The 27,933-nt window shown below is 39.8% G+C and overlaps 1 protein-coding gene across 1 annotated transcript in view; it reads right to left on the bottom strand.

Moving 5' to 3' along the window:
* The window catches only part of LOC127638078 (plexin-B2-like), a 186,059-nt gene that overhangs the window by 92,628 nt on the left and 65,498 nt on the right, over nucleotides 1–27,933 (bottom strand). The window contains exon 2 of the mRNA XM_052119415.1: nucleotides 7,211–7,408. The gene's annotated coding sequence lies outside the window, so the exon portion shown is untranslated. The remainder of the gene's footprint in view (nucleotides 1–7,210; nucleotides 7,409–27,933) is intronic.

A 27,933-nucleotide genomic window follows, 5' to 3' on the forward strand; every position in this document is an offset into this window, starting at 1 on the left:
TGACAGACGCCAAGCTGTGGCATCAGTGTGTGTAAAATCATAGAAAACTTTCCATTTTATAAAGCGCCATTGTCGTCCACCAGACACGTCCGGTAAGTGACCCCCCTTACATTGACGTAATATCCGCAGATGAACGCTGTGCGGGCGGATGTTAAGTGCAAAACCCGCAAAAATAATTGCAGAGGATATTTTTTCCTTACATTTCTATCGTGACCTTTAGCTGAATTGCACTTCAATAATAGTGGGGTTTCCCTCAATGTATGAGCGCATATAGGCGAATGTGAGGGACTGTCGATATTTTACAGTGGTGTTTATAAATGGTTATAGTTTATAGTGAATTTGCTTTTCCCACTGTACTCCCAGAAATGTTGTGTTGACATGTTGTTGGGCTCCATCCTATGATGTTTGTTATTCGGTCTGTTCCACGCACATGCACACTCTTCAAAAACCTGAAAGAACGCCACGTATGTGTTTACAAGGCCACTTTTTTATACTGCACTTTATACTCAGGGAGAGTGAAGTTTTTTTTTTTTAAACTCATCTACAATGATTTGCTTGTTCAATGTGAATATTCAACAGAAGTCCAACAAGCGAATTCCTGATTGCACAGATTCCCATTCAGATGAATTCGAATTTCACCATGCAAATGTGACCGGGCCATAACTGTGATTGGTCACTGTGCCTAACTGTCAATTGGTCATTTAGACAGTTTCTTTCTTCTAAGTAAAACAAACTTGAACTTGAAGTGGGCAGTGCAGTCAAATGGTCTCCTGAGGATTTTGCATAGCAGAAAGATTTCCACTATAAGTTTGCCATTTCTGATACGCAGCCAGCTCTCTCTGCTCAGGTCGGAATCTAAAGCCGACATAACAGAGTTTTATGAGGTGTGAAGATGGGGCTATATTTGATCACACGCCGTGGCCCAGGAGAACTCTCACAGTCTCTCACTCTATCTCTCTCTCGGTAGGGAGCGACAGCAGGTTGACGGAACCTAGTGAAGCTTTACATGCCTCTATTTTACCAGCACATTAAAGGTTTGTCAGTCTTGTGGCCTCTCGTGTGAAACCAGCCGATCCAACCGAACCAAATCTCAGTCACAATTACAACTACTACAAGCAACTGCATGTCCCTATACTGAAAACCTGCATAAGTTGGTTTGCTAGTTTAAGATGGTCCAAGCTGGTTTATGCCAGTCTCCCAGCCTGATCAACTAAAAAAAATTGCCCAAAACACAGGGAGAACAGCAAACCAGCTTAGTCTGGTTTAGTATGTTTATTTCCCCAAGAGTTTCTTTTGCATTTGTTCATTATCTTGAGTTTTCTCCTGAGGTAAATCCAGGATGATGAGGTCATAACTTTCCATGACTGCGATAAATCAAATCGATTCATCTCCATTACCAAAGGCCTGCTTATACAGTAAGAGCCAGTTCCGACACAAACCATAACATTTTGACTATACTAATGTTCAGTTTCAGATGGTCCATGTCTAGATTTAATCTGACTGGGAATTTATCTTTATCTAGAGATTTGTTTTTTTTCTTTTGAACCTGGTGATTTGAAGAAACCTTTACCTGCTGTTTGTTGCTAATCAATGAGGCTTAAATAATCTGCCGTCATCTGTTTGTTAACCTGCACACAGCAGATCACAGGAAGGAAAGAAACAACTTGTTCAAACATTCACAGCTGTCTGTTCCTGCCAAATGACACGATTTACATAGCATGTTCCAGTTGGTGAAGATTCATGAACGCCACACTTATAAAAAAAGAAATCTTTTAAAACTTGTTTTATAGTCCAATGCCATAAGAAAATCTTTTATGTTACAATAATGCTACAGGAGAACCTGTAAATTCTTGTGATATTTAAGAGACACTTTTTAGGTTCCTATGGTAGTATAGAAGGACTTTAAGTTCCTATGATGCTATAAGAGCAGGGCTAGACTGGGAAGAGAAATCGGCCCGGGATTTTTTCACTGTCCTTTTCTGCATATTGTGGCGCCTTTTGTGGTCCATTCTGCATAAAGCGGTGGCTCATTTTAGCTTATCGCGGCCCATTCGGCCCGTTTCACGGCCGACCCACCGGCCCGCTCGGTTCAACCGATGGCCAGTCAACCACTGATCGGCCCCAAAGTGCATCGGCCCATGCCAGATTACCAGTCCAGCCCTGTATAAGAGAACTTTAAGTTCTTATGGTTGTCTATCTCCGTTACATGGTACCATGTACATCAGATTTCTAAGTTAAAGTTACTGTATTAACGGAAATGGTTATAATAAATTTACTCACTTTAATATTAAGTCATAAAGTAAAATTTTACTTAATTTTATACCATTCAAATTTACTTTGAAAAAATGTGTGTAAAAACGTGCAAAATAAAAATGTAAGTAAATCTTATTAGCCATATTTTTTCAGTGTAGAGCCAACACATCAGAGGAACCTATAATAAAACATCACCTTTTTTTAATCTCCAAAAACAGGTCATCCTACCCCAAATCCTATAAGTCAAGCTAGAAGTTGACACGTTAGGCCACTATAACAAAGAGCAATGATTTGATTTTCTTTTCACTTTTCTGGGAAATCAACCAACAAATGGATTCCTTATAGCTAGAAGCTAACAAACTGTGATGGGATAAAGTACTCTGACTTTGAAAAAGTACATACTTCATCTTTATAGAACATTTGCTTTTAAGAGTGTATTCATGGAAGACCAAGAGCACAGACAAAGTGCAGAAGGTTATTTTCAGATCTTCACATGAAGGTGCTAAAATCATGTTAATGCCGGACCTCAGCGGATATGAACTCAGATCAGGGTGAAGAGACAGAGACCGCAAGAAGAGAGGAGAAGGTTTGATCAGAGGAGAGGAGGAACATGGACAGGATGAGAGAGAGAGAGAGAGAGAGAGTAAAGTATGGAGTTCTAGTCAACGTTTCCATAAACCCCTGGTTTTGGAGGAGTAAATCATTGCTCCACTGTGGATGAGACATAAAAGTAGCTAAATAATTGTGGAAAATGTATTAAAGTGGACAGGGCCCTAGTCTTTCATAAACACATTGACCATGTTTACATGCACTTAAGCGTTATTCCAGGGTTTTTGCAGAAAGTGGTGATCCGATACATCATATAAACGATAACGCAGTTTTCCTTACACCTTTTAAGGGATTAAGAGAAAGTGGCTTAATACACCTTGGTTTCTCCTGGAGAAAGCTGCTTATGTGGCCTTGTAAACACATACGTGGCGTTCTTTCAGGTTTTTGAAGAGTGTGCATGTGCGTGGAACAGACCGAATAACAAACATCATAGGATGGAGCCCAAAAACATGTCAACACAACATTTCTGGGAGTACAGTGGGAAAAGCACATTCACTATAAACTATAACCATTTATAAACACCACTGTAAAATATCGACAGTCCCTCACATTCGCCTATATGCGCTCATACATTGAGGGAAAGCCCACTATTATTGAAATGCAATTCAGCTAAAGGTCACGATAGAAATGTAAGGAAACAAACAGCAACATTTCGGGAATATATGGAAATAAAGCAAAGCAACAGAGAATAAAATAGGGAAGTCTTCCTCGGATACCATGTTTGTTATTTACACAAGTGTTGTGGGGTAATTAGGTTGCTCTGGAGAACGCTGCTTACTGACCGAGCCGCATGTATGCGGGAGTAAAGAGTACACCACTTATACATGCAAACAAGAACACTGCTTTCTCGCAATACGCCGCTTTCTTGCAAATACCCGCTTTCTGGTGTCCATGTAAACGTACTGATTGATTAACAGCAGATCTAATCGACTAGTTGGTGCAAACTTTACTCTAAACTTTCAGACATAAACGATGTTCTGAAGGCCAGCTAAACAAATCCCTGATCGCTTCCAGTGCACACATAATAATCTACCATTTCCACAAAAAATGGTGCCAATTAAACTCTGGTTCTTTTTTTAGTAGAACATATAACTGCTGATTGAAGATGCTCCAACGGACAGAGATAAACACAGTTTGGAATGAGTCAGACCACCTCTCGTTCAAATCTCTGCATGATGGTAATCAAAATCACTTCAAATCACCGGCAGTTAATGAAAGCTGGTTCTGTTTTTTCTCATCTTATAGCTCTCTGCCACAGACATGGAGACAGCATGAAACAGAATAGAATCTTTATTTATCACCACATGACCACTGCAAATGGAATTCCTTTCCAAGGCTTTTACATGATGTCTCCGTAGAACGGCAACCATAAACTTTTTAAAGAGATATTCCCACTGTAGCGACCCAATGTTAGGTGCCTTTAAATGTTTGTACACCTATATCACTCACTTTATTATGACTATTTTCCATATATTTGAGATGTTTCAAGTAGTCACTCTTAGCCTTGATTAATTCTCTAAATCAACTAAATCTAAATCTGAAATGTAAGAATAATCAGAATAATAGGAAAGAGAATTATTTATTTCAGATTTTATTTCTTTCATCACATTCCCAGTGGGTCAGAAGTCTACATACACTTTGTTAATATTTGGTAATTTTGGGGATCCTTCCATAAGCTTCTCACAATATGTTGCTGGACTTTTGGCCCATTCCTCCAGACAGAACTGGTGTAACTGAGTCAGGTTTGTAGGCCTCCTTGCTCACACACGCATTTTCAGATCTACCCACAAATTGATCAGATTGAGGTCAGGGCTTTGTGATGGCCACTCCAATACCTTGACTTTGTTGTCCTTAAGCCATTTTGCCACAACTTTGGAGCTATGCTTGGGGTCATTGTCCATTTGGAAGACCCATTTGCGACTGAGCTTTAACTTCATGGCTGATGTCTTGAGATGTTGCTTCAATATATACTCATAATTTTCCTTCCTCATGATGCACGTCTATTTTGTGCATCATGATGCTGCCACCCCCATGATTCACGGATGGGGTGGTGTTCTTTGGCTTGCAAGCCTCACCCTTATTCCTCCAAACATAATGATGGTCATTATGGCCAAACAGTTAAATTTTTGTTTCATCAGAAAAGAGGACATTTCTCCAAAAAGTACATTCTTTGTCCTCATGTGCATTTGCAAACTGTAGTCTGGGTATTTTATGGCGGTTTTGGATCAGTGGTTCTTCCTTGCTGAGCAGCCTTTCAGGTTATGTTGATATAGGACTCATTTTACTGTGGATATAGATACTTGTCTACCGGTTTTCTCCAGCATCTTCACAAGGTCCTTTGCTGTTGTTCTGTGATAGATTTGCACTTTTGCACCAAATTACATTCATCTCTAGGAGACAGAATGCATCTCCTTCCTGAGCGGTATGGTGGCTGCGTGGTCCCATTGCATACTATTGTTTGTACAGATGAACATGGTACCTTCAAGCATTTTCAGAGTTACCGTAGTCTTTGTCAGTTCGAACCAGTCTGGTCATTCTTTGTTGACCTCTCTCATCAACAAGGCATTTCAGTCTACAAAACCGCCACTCACTGGATGTTTTTTTTTTGGCACCATTCTGAGTAAATTCTAGAGGCTGTTGTGTGTGAAAATCCCAGGAGATCAGCAATTACTAATCTAATCAGCCAATCATGTGGCAGCAGATATGGGTCAGGAGCTTCAGTTCATGTTCACATCAACCATCAGAATGGGGGAAAAATGTGATCTCATTGATTGGATTGAGGCATGATTGGTGCCAGACGGGCTGGTTTTGTATTTCTGTAACTGCTGATCTTCTGGGATTTTCACACACAACAGTCTCTACAATTTACTCCGAATGGTGCCAAAAACATCCAGCGAGGGGCAGTTCTGTGGATGGAAATGCCTTGTTGGTGAAAGGTCAAAGAATGGCCAGAATGTTTAAACTACAAAGTCTACGGTAACTCAGATAACCACTCTGTAGAACTGTGATGAGAAGAATTGCATCTCAGAATGCTATGCTGAGATACGGGTTGGTGCTGTTTTGGCGGCATGAGGGGAACCCTACATCTGAGATGTTGTTTGTGAGTAGCGCTCAAATGCTGCACAACACGTTAAGGCTAAAAATAGCTGCAAGTGTATGTCAACATAGCGGCGCCATTCAATAGCGCGCTGGTGCTGCATACTACACTTTTACTTATTAAACACAGCCTTTTGTGATCACAGAGCTATCGGACATCATATGAACTACATCAATGGTGTTTTTATGGTTCTTTTATGTCATTTTTTGAGCTTGACAGGAACGAACATGACTAACACACAGTGTTAGGACCGATACCCGATCTATCTAAAAACGTCAGTAGCGGAGTCGATACCAAAATCTGAATGGTTTTCAGTCCCATAAACCTGAGTCAGCACTGATCCACACAAAAAAAGCCAAACCCAGCACATGCAAGCTTATCACATATTACTAACAAATGACATGAGCAACAACCCACGCAATGATTTCGCATGACCTCTCCGAGACCTGCCTTGCCCCACGAGTGCTTCCTGTGAACCCTGCTGGAGCGTCTGTGCAGCACACAAGATCAATAAACAAAATCCCAGCGATCCTTGTGGACATCTGTTTGGACAGGTGTGCTGCCTTCACCTGATTAAGAGGGGCAGGGAATGCTTCCTGACAATGGCCATCTCCAATATTTAGCACTGGATAAAATGGATTTGCAGGGGCCAGATGGCGATGAACAGTTTCGAATATAGCGATAAGTCACTTGAGGTTGTGCGTTAGAGTGATTTTACAATGGTTGTTAGGCATAATGCAAAGCCTAAAGGGATAGTTCACCTGGAAATTGTAATTCTATCATCATTTACACACCCTTATGTTACTTCAAACCCATATGACTTTCCTCCATGAATCACAAAAGGAGATATTTTGAAGAATGTACTATGTATGTAGTTGTTTTTTGCCATCCACTTACATTGAATGTGGACTGGAGCTTTCAAGCTTCAAAAAAGGTGCAAAAGTACCGTAAAAGTATCAAAACAATAGTGCTTAGTGGCCATTGATTGTAGTCATTCTTCAACAATCCTCCTCCTGTGTTCCACAGAAAGGAGTTATATGTGTTTAAATAACAAAAATCCAATTTTTGGCTAACTATTACTTTTACTGTGGTAAAATTTCTGTAACACACAGCCTGGAGTGGCTTATTGTTTTTATAACACAGTGGTAACAGCAACATGATAAAAGACGCCAATGCTTAATAAATAATTAATTTAAAAACAATAATTAATAATAACAATAAAAAATTATATAGTTCATTAGTCAACTGTACCTGTGGCCGTTTACTGTGTTTTAATGGTTTGTAGCAACTTGGCTCATTAATTTAAAACTCAATTGTTGGAGATGTGGGCTGGCGGGTCATGTACGTGCTCCAACATGTTGCGTGATGTGATGGCGAGTTTGAGTATGGCTTTCCAGGTGCTGTTTCCCCTCTTCTCACTATAGTTTAGTGTCTCCTCTCTCACTATACCTGTCAATAAAAAAAAGGAAAAATCTGAATTGTTACACAATTATATTAGATTGAACAATAGATGGACAGATAGAGATAGAATGATAAACAGATGAAGTGATTGATAGACAGAGAGACAGACAAAGAGATAAAAAGATTGAACAATAGAATGATAGGACAGACATAAAGATGGATAGACGGACAAATAAGATCATAGATTGAACAACGATTGATAGAATGAAAAAACAATAATAGATTTGAAAGATAGAATGAATGAAATATACATAAAATGATCAAAAGATAGAACAAACAAATGAACAATAGATATATTTATATATTACACAGTTATATTGAATGCGTTATAGCTTTATTAATGTTCAAATAATATGGAAGCAGGTCATGTAAATAACTACAAACTCAAAAACTGGCATTTCTCTGTGCGGTCAGCTCCTCTTTTATGAGTTGCTCAAATGTCCCCATCTGAGGGGGAAAGATTGAAACTGCATCCGGCTGAGGCTCAGTTCTCGAGCTCACATGCTTAATGCAGCTAGATTATAATGTGATGGCTCGCAACTTATTGAATCATAGGATCAAAGGAACAATCAACAGAATGGTCGGCAGATCAAAGGAACAATCGATAGAGCGGTCGGCAGATCAAAGGAACAAAGGATAGAACAAATGCCAGATCAAATGAACAATTGATAGAACGGTCAGCAGAACAAATGAACAATCGATAGAACGGTCGACAGATCAAATTAACAATGGCACAATCGATAGAACAGTCGGCAGATCAAAGGAACAATCGATAGAACAGTCAGCAGATCAAAGGAAAAAAATTATAGAACAGTCTGCAGATCAAAGAAACAATCGATAGAACGGTTGGCAGATCAAAGGAACAATCGATAGAACAGTCTGCAGATCAAAGGAACAATCGATAGAACAGTCTGCAGATCAAAGGAACAATATATAGAACAGTCTGCAGATCAAAGGAACAATATATAGAACAGTCTGCAGATCAAAGGAACAATCGATAGAACAGTTGGAAGATCAAAGGAACAATCTATAGAACAGTCTGCAGATCAAAGAACAATATACAGAACAGTCTGCAGATCAAAGGAACAATCGATAGAACAGTTGGCAGATCAAAGGAACAATCGATAGAACAGTCTGCAGATCAAAGGAACAATCGATAGAACAGTCTGCAGATCAAAGGAACAATCGATAGAACAGTCTGCAGATCAAAGGAACAATCGATAGAACAGTTGGAAGATCAAAGGAACAATCGATAGAACAGTCTGCAGATCAAAGGAACAATATATAGAACAGTCTGCAGATCAAAGGAACAATCGATAGAACAGTCTGCAGATCAAAGGAACAAGCGATAGAACAGCCTGCAGATCAAAGGAACAAGCGATAGAACAGTCTGGCAGATCAAAGGAACAAGCGATAGAACGGTCGGCAGATCAAAGGAACAATCGATAGACAGAACGAACAACAGACAGATGATAAATAGAATGATATGAGGAACGACAGATTGATAGATACAACGGAAAAGTAGAATGAGCGAACAATCGATTGATCAATCAATAGACAGACAGTTAGGGAAAGGCCAACAGAAAACAAAGAAACGTTTTTATGACACTATAATCATGTGAGATATATCTGAGATTTTGAGAGACTGTTCGATAAGGGAGTAAAACAAAATAACAGATTCATGCATGAAATATCTCTCAAAGCAGTCTCTATAAAGTCTGTCATTCTTATCTTTCCTGGTACATTTTGCAAAGATAAAGCTTCTTTCATCAAAGGTCTTCCTCTATGGATTCAATAACTAAAATGACTAAAAATAATAATAATACGATAAAATAAAAGCTAAACTAAACTGCCAATCCAAAATCAGCTGAAACTAACTATTGTAAAACTAAAATGAAAAGTACATTGGAAAATAATGCTACAATAACCTACAATAATGTCGAGTGGTGGTGGCGTAGTGGCTAAAACACAGGGCTGTTAATCAGATGGTCACTGGTTCGAATGGCCACCACCATTGTGTCCTTGAGCAAGTCACTTAACTCCAGGTTGCTCTGGGGGGATTGTCCCTGTAATAAGTGCTCTGTAAGTCGCTTTGGATAAAAGCGTCTGTCAAATGCATAAATGTAAATGTAAATAACCAAAAATGTAAGAATTGAAAACATTAATAACCTTGCTGGGACACAGTGAAATTTGACATCAATATGAGGGACTTTCACAATCATAAGGTACAGGAAGTTGAAGCGTATTAGATGTGGTGGCGGGCCAAGTGTTAGATTCCAACAGCACGGTTAAAGCGCTCCCATGGCAACAAGATGAGATTGGTTTGCTTAGCCCTGGACAGGTCCGCTTATGCCCTAATGTAAGGAGACAACTTGCTGGAATTCATTTGTGTGTCAGAGAGGAGGGAAAAGTCAAGAAAATTTAATTTGGTGAAAAAACCAAAACAAAAGCCATTTTCTTTATTTTTTTTTTCACGTCTGCACACAAATCCAAATCTCCAGCGGCTCAGAGGACACAAATCACAGCCTTGTCTCCGTCTGGAGTTAAACCAGACACGCAGAAGTCTCCAAAGAGAAAGCCATTTTATACGAGACACAAGGATGGAGAGAAAGAAACAGAGTGACGAAATTATATAATGGGTGACAGAGAGAAAGTGACAGAGTGACAGGGTAACGCATCTTTTTGGTTGATGTTTTGTGAAGAAAAGGCTGTCAGTTTTAAGTTCTGCCATAAAGACACACAACAGTCTGACAAAATCCTTAAAAAAAAATAAAAAAAAACTGTCACCTGGAACCACATGAAAACTGTCTAAAGGCCATACGTTTTTCTTTAAAGACTTTATAGTGCTTTTTTGTTCATTTTGATCTTGAGAGACCAGAAATGCCAGATTTAAAAATTGAAAAATAGGCTGAAATACAATTTCCAAACATGTACGTCACAATTACAGCATGTAATTCACATGTATGTACATGTTTGCTTGGTTGGTTTTACAGACGATGTTACTTGCATTGGAGCTATTTTAGAGCATTTCTATCTTTATACTGTGGAAGGATTTGTTTTGGAAAATGTAAATCTTTATATTGTTACATATTGTTTTGTTTCCTAAGAAGTAAATAAATGCATTTTGACAGGAAGAGGGAGTATATTTACAGTCACATTTCAACACTTTCTAAATCTGCGATTAACAGTAAAAAAATATAATGCATTATACAATTTAAATTCAACTCGAAATGTCATTCGCAGCCAAATTTACCTCCGTATTTCTAATGAAACATGATATTCCATGAAAAATGTGCCAATGAATCGTTCATAATAGGACCAAAAATGCAAATTAAGAATCTAAATTTGGTGAATTTTGATTACATGAGGACCTAAAGGTCATTCTATAAACAGTTAAAGGAATTTTCAGCATTCAATACAAGGTAAAAGGTGCACTCAGTAATTTACTCCTAAAGAAATTAATAGTATTTTTAAAAGAACATGTATAAACTCATGACCACTCACATGAGATGAAGACTCCTGTCATATTAGAAACCTTATAAAAGTGAATCACATGACCAGCCGCTTAATACTACTCCCATAATCTCCGAAACCGTCCTGTTTATTTGACTTTTTCAGTCATTGATCAAATGAATCATGTGAAAAGAGAATGTGTACAAGGTCAACGGACACTGAAAAATGTGTTTGAATAATGCTGCATCAATGACACCAATGAATGCACCTTTAAGCTCAGTCTGCAGCATTTGTGGCATAATGTTGATTGCAACAAAAGATAATTTCATGTTGTGAAGCTTATTATTATATAAAGCATTTACATTTATTATTCTGTTAAAACTTATGTAACATTTGAGCATTAGGGCTGGGTATTAATACAGATTTCCCAATTCAATTATATATATATATATGTATGTGTGTATATATGCATGTATGTGTGTGTGTGTGTGTGTGTGTGTGTGTGTGTGTGTGTGTGTGTGTGTGTGTGTGTGTGTGTGTGTGTGTGCGTGTATTTATCACTTTGTGGGGACCAAATGTCCCCATAAGGATAGTAAAAACCGAAATTTTTGACCTTGTGGGGCCATTTTGTCAGTCCCCATGAGGAAAACAGCTTATAAATCATACTAAATTATGTTTTTTGAAAATGTAAAAATGCAGAAAGTTTTCTGTGAGGGTTAGGTTTAGGGGTAGGGTTAGGTTTAGGGGATAGAATATAAAGTTTGTACAGTATAAAAACCATTATGTCTATGGAAAGTCCCCATAAAACATGGAAACACAACGTGTGTGTTTGTGTGTGTGTGTGTGTGTGTGTGTGTGTGTGTGTGTGTGTGTGTGTGTGTGTGTGTGTGTGTGTGTGTGTGTGTGTGTGTGTGTGTGTGTGTGTGTGTGGAGGCGTAGTGGGCTAAAGCACATAACTGTTAATCAGAAGGTCGCTGGTTCGATCCCCACAGCCACCACCATTGTGTCCTTGAGCAAGACACTTAACTCCAGGTTGTTCCGGGGGGATTGTCCCTGTAATAAATGCACTGTCAGTCGCTTTGGATAAAAGCAGTGGCCGCACTACTACTTCAGAAAAATGAGGTAAGAGTTATACCCTCTGTCCCTCAGTCAGAAATATCTGAAGTAATGGTGATTGAGCGCATGTTTATATAGGCCAAGTTCGAACCTGAAGGGGCAGGGCTCAAACGCCATTGCCGATCAGAAAGATTGGTGTTATTGTTCAAGGGTTTCAACCAGGTCCTGGAGGAAAGTACCTTTCCCCATAGCAATGTCTCATTCCCTTCATCTCAGGAAACTGAGGTTACATACATAACCAGAGACGTTTTCAAATGTATTAATTGAGTTAATCATCGCAATTCAACAGTCTGTAATTGGTGGCGATAAGCGTCAAGTCTAAATACGCCACATGCTATCTATATATATTTGTGGATTAACTGTTTAGCCGTATGTCAAGACGGAAATATGACAGATGGTTCATGTTTTCTCACACAGTTACACCAGACAAACTGCACACATGCTGCCTCTAAAGTTTGTTTATATGTGCGCAAAGAAACAAATCCCAAGTGGAACGTTCTGTAGCGCTTCAACAAGCCTGCTTGCATTCCAGCCCCTCGGTTAGGATATGATCTCTTACATTAAACACATCTGAGCCCCCTGCAGACAAAATCACTGATCATTTCTACACGAAAGGAATACAATTCCCCAGATGTGTTGACTGCTGGCATCTCTTGTAATGTTATTGAGTGTAAGGGGTCAATTCTTCTACTAGGCAGGCTGTAGTCCAGAGCCAGTCGACACACTCCAGCATCTACTTCCTGCCAACAAACGTCTGGCTATAACTGGAAACGCACTCGTTCTGAGACTGGGTCTAACTGAGGACAAGAGTTCAGCAAGAGTGCAGGAGAGAAAGAAAGAGAGAGCATAGCTATTACTGTTGCTCATTATCAGGGTTTGGGGTTTGACCCCGAAGAACCAACTCGCCAAAATGTAAATCTAAATATAAGAGAATCGTTTATTTTAACCAGTTCATTTAAATGATCTGTCCAAAAGAACTGATTCACTTAGGCATTAAAGTGATAGTTCATCCAAAAATGAAGATTCTCTCGTTATTTACTCACCCTCATGCCATTCCAGTCATGTGTTTGACTTTCTTTCTTCTGCTGAACACAAATGAAGATTTATAGAAGCACATCTCTGCTCTGTAGGTCAATACAATGCAAGTAAATGGTGAGCAGAACTTCTCAATGTCAATGAGACCCCAGTGGTCAAATTTCATGTCTTCCATAGTGATATGATCGTGATGTGGGTGGGTGGGATACAGATCAATAGTTAAGTCTTTTCTTATCATAAATCTCCACATACAATTTCACCTTTACATTCTTTTACTTTTGCTTTTTGGCAATTAGGATTCATCGAGCATATCGCCACCTACTGGGTGGGCTGGACAAAGGTGGAGATTTATTGAAAAAAGCATTTAAATATTGATCCGTTTTTCACCTACACCCATCACAACACTTCAGAAGATATGGACTTAACCCTTGGAGTCTTGTGGATAACATTTATTCTGCATTTATGCGATTTTTGAAGTTTCCAAATGTTGGTCACCATTCACTTGCATTGTATTGACCTACAGAGCTGAGATATTCTTCTAAAAATCGTAATAAATATTGATCTTTTTCTCACCCACACCTATCACATCGCTTCAGAAGACATGGATTTAATCACTGGAGTCTTATGGATAACTTTTATTCTGCATTTATGCGATTTTTGAAGTTTCAAAATGTTGGTCACCATTCACTTGCATTGTATTGACCTGCAGAGCGGAGATATTCTTCTAAAAATCTTTGATTGTGTTCTGTAGAAGAAAGAAAGTCAGACACATCTGGGATGGAATGAGGGTGAGGAAATGATGAGAATTTTCATTTTTGGGTGAACTATTAATTTAATGATTTACATTTTCCAGCATTATGTATGAGAGAGGACAATTTAGATGAGTGTTTGATTACTTGCTTGGCTCCGTTGCTGCGTTTGCAATAGAATGTGACAAATGTAGCATTTTGTAACACGACAGCACCTCTCTTTGGAAAATGAAGCTCAAAAATACCTGAGCTACTGCCACACTACTGAAAAAATGTAGTTAATTTAGTAGCATCAATACTTTTAGTTCACTACAACCCAACCCTGTCTTTGAGGTCATCTATATGCTAGAGCTTTTTAAAACGTTGACAAAATTCAATTTTAAACAGATACAATTTAAAATGTACAGCCTTTCTCTTCCAGGAAAAAAACACCAAAAATCTTGATGACGTAACCTGCGCTACACAGATTTTTAGTCCAATGAAATGCTCTCTAGAATGAGAACAGGAAGGCATGACTCACATTTTCTTCAGATGTAAAAACCGAATTCATACAATTATCTTATTACAAACTGCTAGGAAATTATACGGTTTCATTGAAAAAACTGCAAGCAAAAGGAGCCAAATTTGCTGAATTTGTAATTAAATTGCATGACTATATGCATATAATTCAGCTGCTTTGCCATGTCTCGGGATACTATGAGTGTGTGTGCTGAATTTGAGCCATGTTTAAATCTCTGGACGCAACAGGCACAGACAGCGAACCAGAGTTCTTTCCATTCGCCTGTGACTGACATTGACCCTGGAGAAGAGCGACAGACGACAACGGTCTGCCAACAGGCGTGGCCTTCACTACCCAGCGTCCCATACCCCAAACAAACCATAGCGGGCAGAGAGAGAGAGAGGACAAATGCCCACTTCATGAACATCCATGAGCTTGAATGCAAATAGATAAATAACCAAGTTAAAATGAATACGCTGCACGAATGGGCAGATCAGTGGTTGGCAGCGAACCACAGATGAGACAGCTGGCTATGATACCCTCCAGAACCCTGGCAAAATATGCCCCCCTTCTCAAGAGACCATGAGCGAGAGAGATAGATAGAGAAAGATAGAGAGGGAGAGACAGGAAGAAGATAACAGCTATGTTTAAAATGACTTACTAATTAATACTTCGCATACCATGTATACTGCCAACAATTTTTTCTTACTTTGAATTATGCAGATTCTTGGTGTTAGAATATGACGTTGGTCAGGGACATTATTTGATGTTCTGTACTTTCAGAATTTGGACATGAACTTTATTACCAATTGCTGGCAGAATCTCCAAACTGCAAACGCAGGAACTGAATTTGGAATTTGCGCTGAGTTAAGAGGTGTTATGGAAACATCTTGGCGCAATGACATTTTTCTCAGGAAAATAGCAAATTGCTCTTTGCGGCACTTCATCAACATTCAATACACCCTCAGTTTGCATGCTTACACCCACAGTAGCAAACACTACATTTGCGCTAAGATGTTGCACACATTCGTACGTGTAGTGCTGCGCTTTGTTCACTCACGGAAATAGAGCCCTTAGTGTTCAAATCAACACAGCAATGTAAGGTCAAATAATGTGATTCTTGGTATTAGAATATTGATACAGTATGAGTAAAATATTGCAACACTTAATTATTTATTATAATATTGAATATTGATATAGTTTTTTGAGGTAAAATATTGTGATTCTTGGAGATAGAAAATATATACAGTATTGTGAGGTAAAATAATGCAACACTTTGAATTATAGAGTCTTGGTGTTAAAAAAACAATACAGCATCATCAGGTAAATATTGCGATTATTGTTGTAAGAATATCGCTACAGTATCGTGCGACTATTGTTGTATGAATATCGCTACAGTATCGTGCGATTATTGTTGTATGAATATCGCTACAGTATCGTGCGATTATTGTTGTAAGAATATCGCTACAGTATCGTGCGACTATTGTTGTATGAATATCGCTACAGTATCGTGCGATTATTGTTGTATGAATATTGCTACAGTATCGTGCAATTATTGTTGTAAGAATATCGCTACAGTATCGTGCGACTACTGTTGTATGAATATCGCTACAGTATCGTGCAATTATTGTTGTAAGAATATCGCTACAGTATCGTGCAATTATTGTTGTAAGAATATCGCTACAGTATCGTGCGACTACTGTTGTATGAATATCGCTACAGTATCGTGCGACTACTGTTGCATGAACATCGCTACAGTATCGTGCGACTACTGTTGCATGAATATCGCTACAGTATCGTGCGACTATTGTTGTATGAATATCGCTACAGTATCGTGCGATTATTGTTGTAAGAATATCGCAACAGTATCGTGCGATTATTGTTGTATGAATATCGCTACAGTATCGTGCGACTATTGTTGTATGAATATCGCTACAGTATCGTGCGACTATTGTTGTATGAATATCGCTACAGTATCGTGCGATTATTGTTGTAAGAATATCGCTACAGTATCGTGCGACTATTGTTGTATGAATATCGCTACAGTATCGTGCGACTATTGTTGTAAGAATATCGCTACAGTATCGTGCGACTATTGTTGTATGAATATCGCTACAGTATCGTGCGACTATTGTTGTATGAATATCGCTACAGTATCGTGCGACTATTGTTGTAAGAATATCGCTACAGTATCGTGCGACTATTGTTGTAAGAATATCGCTACAGTATCGTGCGACTATTGTTGTATGAATATCGCTACAGTATCGTGCGACTATTGTTGTAAGAATATCGCTACAGTATCGTGCGACTATTGTTGTATGAATATCGCTACAGTATCGTGCGACTATTGTTGTATGAATATCGCTACAGTATCGTGCGACTATTGTTGTATGAATATCGCTACAGTATCGTGCGACTATTGTTGTATGAATATCGCTACAGTATCGTGCGACTATTGTTGTAAGAATATCGCAACAGTATCGTGTGACTATTGTTGTATGAATATCGCTACAGTATCGTGCGACTATTGTTGTATGAATATCGCTACAGTATCGTGCGACACAGAGACCCCCACTGAACATCGTGTCAGTCTGAGATTACATAAAGAGACAGAAGCAATTGAGACAGCCGAAATAGAAGAACTGTGATGAATTCTCCAAGAAGCTTGGGACATCCTGGGAGTCCAGGTGTAACCAGGAGATTTGGGGCTGTTTTAAAGGTCACACCGAATATTGATTTAGCTTTTAGACATTAAGTGATAAATTCATTACTTTTGAAGACATCCTCACTATGCAACATTTTTCACAAGTGCCTAAAACGTTTGCACAGTACTTTATACATGCTTGATATTTGAATACCAATACAGCATTGAGGTAAAATATCACAATACTCTGAAATATATGGTGTTAGAATATTGATACAGTATTTTTATATAAAATATCCTGATTCTTTGAAATATCAATTTTCCCACACCTCTAAGAGATGGAGAGAGACAGAAAATAGATAACATTTCTATGTCTCTCAGTCTCAGCTCCAAGTCTAATTAACACTCCAGTACATACACACACACACACACACACACACACACACACACACCCGTATGCAGGTTCAGGCTAAGTGTGTGTGTAGGAGGTGAGGCGCAGTAAGCAGTGAAGTGTCGAAGAGAGCCGCGGATGAGCACAGCCTCGTCTGGAGGTGACACAGTCTGGCGGGTGATAAAGGAGGATGGATGAGGGGACGGACACAACAGTTTGAGTGAGCCAAGAATACACCAGCCCATCAGGTCACACACATACACGGCCACTTCCATTAATCACTTCCACACTGATTTACTGTTGATTGATATCAAATATTTGTCTTTTCGTCTATTTACTTGCTCTTGTAATAATTGATGAACTGCAGATCGCTCTAATTGCTTCATTGCTATAAAATGAATCTCTTGCACAGGATTAATGACAGAGACTGATTTCAGCAAATGTATCGTTAAATATGAGCCAGCTAGAGCTTAAACCAGGAACCTAAAACTATTTAGAACAAATTAAAAAACCCAGCCAAACCCCAAAGTATTAGAAGAGACGCAACTAATGCCTGACCAAATGTTTAAATCTAAGTACTAGTCATTTTAAATCCCAGAAACGGAATAAATCACAAGAGTTATTTTTGTTGTAAATAATAGTTTATATATTGAGTGACCATGGGGTAAGCCCTATTTGAGTAATTCATCTAATTAAATACTTTGGAACTCAATGGAGAGAAACCATACGGAGTTAATAATTCATAATAAATTCATAATATACCAAAGAATCAAAACATGAAAACAATTATTATAAAACTCAAGTCACAACTCTAAATTATGATTGGATAAGCCACATTCAATGCCACTGTAAAATATAACTGGAATTGTATATGAATGCCTTTAACTGTGATGTTAATGAAACTCTGCTCACTTTAAACCCCTTGAAAACAAGTTCTGCCTCGTCTTATTTGGGACACATTCTGCTCTGCATTACCATTAACACTGCCCAGTCCTCATTTTATAATATACAAATATTTGAAATGTAATTTGCCAATCTGTCCAGTTCTCGCTTTGCTACTCCGAATGTCCCTTCAAGCCCTGTGATGACATCACACAGCTTCTGTCATTTTTGGAGGTTTTGCATAGTGGTGGCAGCCGCCTCTATCATTTAGACCCAGACTGCCCAGCGATCTGTGACATCACCATCAGACTGTGCCAATTAATTGAATCTCTTCTCCAATGTTCAAATATGAAAGAGCAGCCATCAAGAAGGGAGGACAGATTTTTACATCTTGCCACATTCCAGCATCTGCCCCGAAAAAATGCAATTACACGGCTGCGAGCATGCAAGGAAAGAGAGATAGAAAGACAGATTCAGAGAGAAAGGGGGAGATATGAAGGCTGCCCGGTTTGTGCCTCTGTTAATGGGTAAGTTGTTCTCTGGCTCTGAGAGGGTACAGCCCAGCTCTACGGGAACATCAAAGCGACACACAACAGTCTCTCCATTTCTGCTTTGATTGCAGGACAACATCCAAACACACACGCACATGCACGCACACACAAACACACACACACACACACATTGATTGCAGGACAACATCCAAACACACACGCACGCACACACACACACGCACGCACACACAAACACACACACGCACGCACACGCAAACACATGCACGCACACACAAACACACACAGACACGCACGCACACACACACACTGACACACACACACAGACACACACACACACACACACACATAGACACGCACACACAGACACACACGCACGCGAACAGACACACGCACACACAGACACACAGGCACGCACACAGACACGCACACAGACACACACACGCACGCACACACAGGCACGCACACAGACACACGCACGCACACACAGGCACACACACAGACTGACACACAGACAGACACGCACACAGACACGCAAACAGACACACACGCACGCAAACAGACACACGCACATGCACACAGACAGACACATACAGACACACACACACACACACACACACACACACACACACAGACAGACAGGACAGACAGACAGACAGACACAGACAGACAGACACACACACACACACACACACAGACAGACAGACAGACACAGACAGACAGACAGACACACACACACAGACAGACAGACAGACACAGACAGACAGACAGACACACACACACAGACACACACAGAAACACACATGCCCTGTACTGAAACAGAGTTTTGAAGCACTTTTAGAGATCATTATTTTATCGGCCTCTGCAATATATTGGTCGACCACTACTAGCAACCAACCAGAACACCATAGTAACATCTAGCAATCCCCTAGCAACTTCCCAAAACACACTACCATCATGACGTTGACTTTGGCATGGCCAAGCTCGACATCCTTCAGAAAATGTCAAACGTAGTTTACAATGTCCATATTCCACCATCTCTCCGACACTAAGAAAACAAATTAAAATGCAAGTTAAAACATGCCTGACTCTGGGGTCAGCGTGGCTGTGAGTCGCAAGTCCTTATCAGGACAAATGTGTCAAGAGTGTCAGATTAGAGAGCGGTTTTTAGCTGCTTGCTGATAGAAACAAACATCGCAGTTGACTTCAGCCACGAGGGGCTAATCTGCTCTCGTTTCTGCCGTCAAGTTGAGCCAATGTCCAGCTGGACAGAGGACTGACCAACTGACCATAAGCCAGACACAGAATATGAAACATCTGTTTCTACTCAGCATGTGGGGAGCCTGTATTCCCTAATATTAACCATGCTGGTTTGCTGGTTTTAGTTGGTTTAAGATGATCTAGCTTATCAAAACCGATCAGGCTAGCACAGCTGGTCAGCAGCTGTTTTTTCTCAGTCATCCAGGAAACAAAAGTGGTGTTTGAGTTCCCAGAAAGCTACAATGAATGATTCTAAGGAAAAACTAAATTTACATTTATTAACTTAGCGGCCGCTTAATCCAAAGTAATTTACAGTGAATTCAAGCTTTACATTTTATTAGAATGTGTGTTCCTTGGTAATCAAACCTGAGCCCTTTGCCTTGTTAGCTAATTTTATCAAAAGGTTTGCCAATTTTTGCAAGATTCAAGGCATTGAATCTCTGAAAGAAATTAAAAAAAGATTTTGTTTGAAGAATTTAGCAAGTACTTAGCAAGTAAACAAGATACCCTTGAGCACACCCTGTATAATCCACTTTGATTCAGAGTTATGCTTGTGAAAAAATTTGTACACATTTCTTATAATAAGCAGAAAAGTGGACCAGTCTTTTTTGTTGATAATCAAAAGTGTGGCTCTAAGAAACATCCTCGCCTGTGCTTCCCCTTTCTTCAGAGCTCCTAAAAAACGGCTTCCCTCTCGTTTTCGTGGACAGTTCAAGTCCGAGAGCAATGCTCCAGAGACAACTCTGATCCACTAGTCTGATCTTCCCCTTCCCAGAAAGAAAGAGTGTCTCTGGGGTTCTTATACAGGCTGCGAGATAACAAATCCTACTATAGATTCTGCATTTGGAATTCTCAAAGCAAGATCCACCCATGGTTCCCTGCTCACAAAGAACAGTCAGATTGCAGCCACACACTAGACTGAATTTAACAAACAGATGCAGGAGTTCACCTTCACAGCAGTGACACCAGAGGAGACAAAATACTTCAATCAACAGCTCTCTCTCTCTCAGTGACCTCTGCGAGCTGCTGGTATTATTTCACAGTGCCATATCCATTTCAGACAGGACGCGGTGAGAGACACAGGATAAGAGGTAGAGTGTATTTCCCTTTGAGAGCTGAGTGATGAAGTCTTTCAGAGAATTCAGACACATAGAAGTAATTTTATGGATGAGGTCTGGACTGAAAAGCAGTGGTTTCCACTGTGCGGCCCTCTGGTGGTCCGTAAAAGGTCCCTTTTCAACCCTGTTACTGCATCTGTTTACCGCCCCTCCAGGGGTACATAAGAGCCTTTTCAACCCTGTTACTGCATCTGTTTACCGCCCTCCAGGGGTACATATGAGCCTTTTCAACCCTGTTACTGCATCTGTTTACCGCCCTCCAGGAGGTACATGAGAGCCTTTTCAACCCTGTTACTGCATCTGTTTACCGCCCTCCAGGAGGTACATAAGAGCCTTTTCAACCCTGTTACTGCATCCGTTTACCGCCCTCCAGGGGTACATAAAAGCCTTTTCAACCCTGTTACTGCATCTGTTTACTGCCCTCCAGGGAGGTACATAAGAGCCTTTTCAACCCTGTTACTGCATCTGTTTACTGCCCTCCAGGGGGTACATAACAGCCTTTTCAACCCTGTTACTGCATCTGTTTAACGCTCTCCAGGGGTACCTAAGAGCCTTTTCAACCCATTACTGCATCTGTTTACCACCCCCAGAGGTATATATACACTGTAAGATAATTTTCAACCCTATTACTGCATCTGTTTACTGGCCTTCTATGGTCCATATAAGAGCCTTTTCAAGACTGTTCCTGCATCTGTTAACCACCATCTTGTTCACATGTATAGATGCATCTGCATGATTCCAGCCTTGCTGAAGCATCCCCAGATTATCACGGATCCTCCACCTGGTTGTCTAATTGTTAGACGGAGACCTAGAGAGGCCTTCAAGCCACAGTATCTCACACCCACTAAAATTTGGTTGAGGATCGGTGATGAACTTGGGGTGCTTCAGCAAGGCTGGACACAGCAGATTAGTCTTTGTGAAGGATGCATGAATCAAGTCACTTACTAGGCGATCCTTGAAGAAAACTTGCTTCTTACTGCTCTGACAATGTTCCCCAACTCTGAGGATTGTTTTTTCCAGCAGGACAATGCTCCATGCCACCAGATTAAGACCCTGTCATGGCCAGCCCAATGTCCAGACCTGAACCCCCCATTGAAAACCACTGGAATGTGATAAAGCGGTAGATGGATGGCCACAAGCCATCAAACAAAGCCAAACTGCTTGAATTTTTGCGCAAGGAGTGGCATAAAGTCACCCAACTGCAATGTGAAAGACGGGTAGAGCGCATGCCAAGATGCATGAAAGCTGTGATTGAAAATTAGGGTTATTCCACCAAATATTGACTTCTGAACTTTTCACAAGTTAAAACATTAGTATTGTGTTGTTTAAAAATGTATATGAACTTGAATTTTGACCAGTTGTCATTTTCTGCAAATAAATGCTCTAAATTACAACATTTTTATTTGGAATATGGGAAAATTTTCATTTTATTCAGACACATACCTATAAATAGTAAATCCAGAGATAATGACAATTTTGCAGCGGTGTCTTAATTAAGACACATTTTCAACCCTATAACTGCATCAGCCTGGCTAATCTGGTTTTAGCCAGTTGGTCTAGGAAGGTTTAAGCTGGTCTTGCTGGTCTCTCAACTTGACCAAGCTGGTCGTCAACTGGTTTTGATGTCAACCTCTAAAACCATCCAACAGACTAGCCTAACCAGGCTGGAAGACTAGCTAAATTTAGCAAACCATCTTAGACTGGTTTAAGTTGTTTATTTTCAAGCAGTTCACCTACACACAATGGAAGCTATATTATAATCAAATGAATACAATAGCATTACATAAACAACTCTATTACACAGTCATTTTTTAAGCTGTGGTTTCCACTGTGCAGCTCTCTGGGGGTCCATAAGTTTACTTTCGCTCCTGTTTACCACTGCTCTGGCACATAGTTGCCACAAAAGCTCTAAAAAAGACAGTTATCTTTATTAAGTCGATCTTTTGAAAACTCTCATTGCCACTCCAATAAAACCAATCTTAAAAACCCATTGTTATTTCTGGTTTGAAGACACGGAGCCCGTCTTCGCATCTAGTTGCCATTCATCTCCACACACTGGAAGCTTTATTATAATCAAAAGAATAAAATAGCATCTTATAAATACCCCACTTAAAAAGTAATTTTCTCTGCCTGAAACGAGTTTCGCTGTGTTTCAAAGTCTTCTGCCGATGGCACACGCTTGATAATCTTCCAGTAGGGATACACAGACAAAAACCAACTCACTTGAGACTTTTTTTGAAGGGATAGTTCCCCAAAAACAAAAATTCTGTAATCATTAACTCACCCTCATGTCATTCCATACAAAAATAGATGCAATCAAGTGAATGGTCACTGAGGCTAACATACTGCCTGACATCTCCTTTTGTATGCTAAAAAAAGTCTTATTGGTTTGGAAATAAGTGAGTAAATAATGAGGAAGTAATGACAGAACTTACATTTTTAGTTCAAGAACTATCCCTTTAAGGATTCACACACACAGATAATAAATTCTTGCACTGAGGACACACATCCTACTTATGACTTAGAGTCTCATATTCGCTCCTGGGAGAGAGTCAATTCTTCGTATTTATCTCAGTAAATCGTGTAGCATTTATTACCGCTACGCTCGCCAGCACTCTATTACAGCAAGGACCAGATTCAGCTCTTGCGGAAGATCAGTGCACCGATAGAGAAAGTTATTACAAAGATTTCAGGCGTGGAGGTGGCAAAGCCCCGGCGTGGAAGGCTACGCCGAGCAAGAGCGTCGGCAAAAAGCCCAGGGAATTAGAAAGCCGCTTACACACAAGGTCAACAATCCAGGCAGGTGACAAATAAGAGGAACTCACTGGGAAAAGACAGAATTTGTCCTGCAACAAGAGCATCATTCTCAGTTAGCGATTTGCAGTAGGTGATCACAGTGTGTGTGTGTGTGTGTGTGTGTGTGTGTGTGCGTGCAACGATGGAATTCAATCTCCTCACAGGCACAAGCTGACAGGCAGGCAGATAGAACCACAGCATCCCAGAATAACCCTGGAGGTATCCATAAATGAAATGACAGGATTACACAAGCATTCCACATCCCGCTGAGATCCCAGATAATGCTGTTTACCCTCGTGCATCGCACCGATGGTGGGGGAGGAGTCAAACTGTTCCTCTAATGAAAATATGGATGGGCTTTTCACAGTCGGTGAGCAGAAAATTAAGAAAACGCTGGTCTTCCAGCGTGAGAGAGTTGGGAAAACGAGTAAATTTGGTCTTTATTAATGCGTTAATTTCCTCTGGAAATGTGCAGCTTCATGATAGCCTTTACAAAAACTGATAATCTAGTGTCAACAGGCCCTTTTGGTGACAGTAATTTGTTTCCTTGCTGTGGACTCTTCAGCTGAGACTACGGCAGTCCATAATTACAGAAAACTGCCAGTTACAGAAACCATTCATTTAATGCTATATTTGAGTACCAAAACAAAGACATATGTGAAAAGCAAAACAACAGAGCCAAGAAAGATGAAAAGAGAGAGGAAAATCCAAGCAATTCTTGGACGACAGCGTGCATGTGCACGAATGTGGGCGTTTACATATATTTGCCAAACCAGAAGAAAAATCCCAAATGAGATCACCATTATCTCATGTTTCTCCTAGACAACGAGATAAAATTGAGGTCAAAAGGAGACTTTTCCGGAAGTCTCCCCGAACTTTTCTCCTAAGAAAACATCTCACGTTTCTCCTCACGTTTGAAAAAAAAAAATAAAGATATCAACAATGTCTCAAACTGTGATCAGATCAGAAGTGATAATAAAGTCTGCAATCAAAAGTCAGAGATCTCAATGTGAACAAACATTTCTCTTTAAATTCTTCCAAAACCAATTTACAGTGAGGAAAATAAGTATTTGAACACCCTGCTATTTTGCAAGTTCTCCCACTTAGAAATCATGGAGGGGTCTGAAATTGTCATCGTAGGTGCATGTCCACTGTGAGAGACATAATCTAAAAAAAAAAATCCAGAAATCACAATGTATGATTTTTTAACTATTTATTTGTATGATACAGCTGCAAATAAGTATTTGAACACCTGTCTATCAGCTAGAATTCTGACCGTCAAAGACCTGTTAGTCTGCCTTTAAAATGTCCACCTCCACTCCATTTATTATCCTAAATTAGATGCACCTGTTTGAGGTCGTTAGCTGCATAAAGACACCTGTCCACCCCATACAATCAGTAAGAATCCAACTACTAACATGGCCAAGACCAAAGAGCTGTCCAAAGACACTAGAGACAAAATTGTACACCTCCACAAGGCTGGAAAGGGCTATGGGGAAATTGTCAAGCAGCTTGGTGAAAAAAGGTCCACAGTTGGAGCAATCATTAGAAAATGGAAGAAGCTAAACATGACTGTCAATCTCCCTCGGACTGGGGCTCCATGCAAGATCTCACCTCGTGGGGTCTCAATGATCCTAAGAAAGGTGAGAAATCAGCCCAGAACTACACGGGAGGAGCTGGTCAATGACCTGAAAAGAGCTGGGACCACCGTTTCCAAGGTTACTGTTGGTAATACACTAAGACGTCATGGTTTGAAATCATGCATGGCACGGAAGGTTCCCCTGCTTAAACCAGCACATGTCAAGGCCCGTCTTAAGTTTGCCAATGACCATTTGGATGATCCAGAGGAGTCATGGGAGAAAGTCATGTGGTCAGATGAGACCAAAATAGAACTTTTTGGTCATAATTCCACTAACCGTGTTTGGAGGAAGAAGAATGATGAGTACCATCCCAAGAACACCATCCCTACTGTGAAGCATGGGGGTGGTAGCATCATGCTTTGGGGGTGTTTTTCTGCACATGGGACAGGGCGACTGCACTGTATTAAGGAGAGGATGACCGGGGCCATGTATTGCGAGATTTTGGGGAACAACCTCCTTCCCTCAGTTAGAGCATTGAAGATGGGTCGAGGCTGGGTCTTCCAACATGACAATGACCCGAAGCACACAGCCAGCATAACCAAGGAGTGGCTCTGTAAGAAGCATATCAAGGTTCTGGCGTGGCCTAGCCAGTCTCCAGACCTAAACCCAATAGAGAATCTTTGGAGGGAGCTCAAACTCCGTGTTTCTCAGCGACAGCCCAGAAACCTGACTGATCTAGAGAAGATCTGTGTGGAGGAGTGGGCCAAAATCCCTCCTGCAGTGTGTGCAAACCTGGTGAAAAACTACAGGAAACGTTTGACCTCTGTAATTGCAAACAAAGGCTACTGTACCAAATATTAACATTGATTTTCTCAGGTGTTCAAATACTTATTTGCAGCTGTATCATACAAATAAATAGTTCAAAAATCATACATTGTGATTTCTGGATTTTTTTTTTTTAGATTATGTCTCTCACAGTGGACATGAACCTACGATGACAATTTCAGACCTCTCCATGATTTCTAAATGGGAGAACTTGCAAAATAGCAGGGTGTTCAAATACTTATTTTCCTCACTGTATCTGAGGAATACTCCACATTTTTATACAGTAGCTCTATACTATTTCTTTGTCAACAAATCTTTATTTGATGTCAATTTTTATTTCTATTTTAAGAAAAAGTTGATATTAAATGAGACATCAATCATGTTTTCTGAGTAGGGCTACAACTAGCGATTATTTTGATAATCGATTAATCTAACGATTATTCGACTATTCGCCGATTATTGCAAAGATTAATCATTAGCTCTGATTATTCTGCTTGAGGCCCAACTTGGTATTGAATTTAACGTGCTTACTAACAATAAAGAGGACAAAATCAACTTTAAAAAATACAAAAATCTTTTGATACAAAAAAATTGTTTTTATTAAGATAAATTCAGTAAAGAAATTCACTGTAAAAAAAAAGTTAATATATTTTGTTTTTTAGATATTGTTATCAAGTTTATTCTCCTGTTTTCCATTTAAAATTAATATATTTACTTGAGAAGCAATATATAAGATGTTTAAATATCTTATATGCTGCTACTCGGGTAAATGCATCTTTTTTAAAGAACTTTAGACATTTTAATATATTTGTATTTTAAATATTATATTCACCATTCTCTGATAACAGTTTTTTCTTCTGCAGTATATCTGCTAAAGAAAATGTACAGTGGCCACTCTATTCCATATCATGTCAGAACTGGGGAAGTCAAGCTCCAAAATAAAAAATAAATAAAAACAAACTCCATAAAATTGTTCATATGACTCGTGCGCTATATTCAGTTTTCTAAAGCCATTAAATGGTTTTATGTGAGGAACACACTTACATTTAAGCCATTTCACCAAGTAAAATGTACGCTATTTCTTCACGATAAGAAATGCACAGTGGCATGTATTGTCACGGTATTTAATCCTATGTCTCTTCCTTGTCTCGTGCCTTGTTCTTAGTGTGTGTTGTGTGGGTGCGTGAATGTGTGGGCGTGTTGTTTGTACCATGATTAGCGCTCTGCCGCAATCACTCCTCGCACCAGCTGTTACTCATTCCCATTCCCTTTAAATTCTCACCACTCTCTCATCTCCTTGTCAGATCGTTGTTTGTGATGTCCGGTGTTGTTCGCTCTTCAGAGTTCCAGTCCAGTTCTCTCGTGATCCCTGTTTCGTGTCCTGTTTGCTGTTACCCGGATTCGCCGTGTCTGTTCAACACTTCTCTTCACTCTTCTCACCACGATCATCTGACCATTGGAGACTCTGCGCCACTAGACCATCACCCCGGACTTTTCCCCTATCTTCTCAATTTGACTGTCAATAAACTAATTGTCAACTTGCAACTTGCTTCCTAGCTTCATTCCGTCACAGAACGATCTGACCACAAGATGGAAGCAGCGAGTAACAATTCAGACAGCCTAGAAGAATTCGTGAGGAACAGCAGACTTCGTATG

This window comes from Xyrauchen texanus, chromosome 46 (assembly GCF_025860055.1).
Source record: "Xyrauchen texanus isolate HMW12.3.18 chromosome 46, RBS_HiC_50CHRs, whole genome shotgun sequence".
Lineage (NCBI taxonomy): Eukaryota > Metazoa > Chordata > Actinopteri > Cypriniformes > Catostomidae > Xyrauchen > Xyrauchen texanus.